Here is a 1,841-nt window from a genome sequence, read left to right as displayed (position 1 = left end):
GGTCGAGGGGAAGAGCTTGCCTCTAGCTTTGTAGTCAGCCTTATGCAGGGCACTGGTCTGGTGAAGAACACGGGTGTTCCACTCAAGGTTTCATTTGACAGAAAGGCTTGGCTGCTGAAACAATTTAAAATGTTTCAAAGCCATTGATGTTGATGATTCACTGAGGTGAGTGGAACTGGGTGACTGTCTTTCCGACTCTGGGTAGCAAATTTTACCACTAACATCTTGTATTCAAAGACCATTGCCAGGGACATAGTAGGTGAAAAAACAAATATTGGTTGGATAAGTGGATAGAGGCTTAGACGGATGGATGGATAATTTAGTGGTATAAAGTCCTGACCACTTACTAGCTGTGTTACCTTGGACAAGTTATTTAACCTCTCAAAGTCTTAGTTTTCTCTTCAGTTAAATGGAGGTACTGATAGCGTCTGCCATATAAGGTTGTTCTGAGGATTCTATGATATAATGCACGTAGCAGTTTAGCAGTCTCTGGCATATAGTAATCACTGAATAGATGGTAGCCTTTCATTTCCCAAGCAGGTAAGAATAGGAAGCGAAGTTATGAATGGGGTTTTGTTTATTTTTCTGTCATTCAGGGAATTCATTTGCCATTTTAAGAAAGATTTAATGCCTTGAATGCAGGTGGCAGCACGTCAGTATGTTGACTGGGCTTGGTCCCTACAGGCTCCCAGATAACTAAGCACTTGGGGAAATGCAAACATCCTTTCATTTCCTTGGGGCCACTGACAACATTAACCAAGTTTTCATCAAATAAATAATTGGTCTTGGCCTGAATCACTCGTTTAGTAATTGTTTCTCCATCCCCAAATATTAACTGACATTTGGTAAATTAGCAGACTCAGCTGGAAAAACCAGGGGGACTCATTAACACTGAGGATTCAGAAGAAATTGAGGTGGTCCCAGGGAGCCCAATGAATCCCAAGCTCAGGCCAAAAGCCCTGCATTTAAATTTCTGTTCCATTGTCTTCTAGTCCTATAATTAGTCTGAGCCTCAGTTTCTTTTTAAGAACTGGGATAATAATAGCCATGTAGGTTATAGGGTCAGCCTGGGAATCGCATAGGATAAGGCAAGCAAACACATTTAGAAATTACATGCTATATAAATGTAAGGTGGTGTTAGGATTTCACTTATCCAGATGACTAATATTCACACGCTGAGTGTGAAGAAAATGGAAGTTTCCTGGCCTGAGTGATCAGAATGACTGTTTTCTCTGATGAAATTTCCTGCCCAATAATTTACTCTCCCCGACTTGGCCCACATCCACGAAAGCCAAGGAATCCCATGCAGAAGGGAGCAGCAAGTGAAGCAAGGCGATTATCCAGATAATTCAGGCAAAAGGTATTCTTTTGTTTGGTATCTCCAGATTCTGCAGCATAAGTGGGTCTGGGGGACTGGAGTGAGCAGGACAGTAAGTGTGATTCTTTCCTTCACGCTCCTAAATCAGACACATCTATAGCCACGGTAAGGAGCCCTGGTAGCACAATGGTTAAAGTGATTGGCTACTAACCAAAAGGTCGATGGTTCAAACCCACCAGCCACTCCATAGAAAAGACCTGGCGATCTGTTCCCCTAAAGATTAAGGCCCAGGATACCCTGTGGGGCAGTTCTACTCTGTCCTGTAGGGTCGCTATGAGTCAGAATTGGCTCAGTGGCCCACAACAACAACCACATAGCCGTGATGGGGGCAGTGGTGGCTCAGTGGTGAATTCTTTCCTTCCGTGTGGAGATGTGGGTTTGATTCCCGGCCTGTGCACTTCATGTGCAGCCAGCAACCATCTGTTAGTAGAGGCTTGCTTGTGACTGTGATGCCGAACAGGTT

General features: G+C 43.8%; 1 protein-coding gene across 1 annotated transcript in view; it reads left to right on the top strand.

Moving 5' to 3' along the window:
- The window catches only part of SHISA6 (shisa family member 6), a gene marked incomplete at its 5' end in the record, with an annotated part of 359,526 nt that overhangs the window by 17,549 nt on the left and 340,136 nt on the right, over window positions 1-1,841 (top strand). The window lies entirely within an intron of this gene.

Source organism: Trichechus manatus, unplaced genomic scaffold (genome assembly GCF_000243295.1).
Source record: "Trichechus manatus latirostris isolate Lorelei unplaced genomic scaffold, TriManLat1.0 scaffold00040, whole genome shotgun sequence".
NCBI classification, from domain to species: Eukaryota; Metazoa; Chordata; class Mammalia; order Sirenia; family Trichechidae; genus Trichechus; species Trichechus manatus.
Note: the sequence above shows the minus strand (reverse complement) of the source record. Positions and strands in the feature narration are given on the sequence as shown.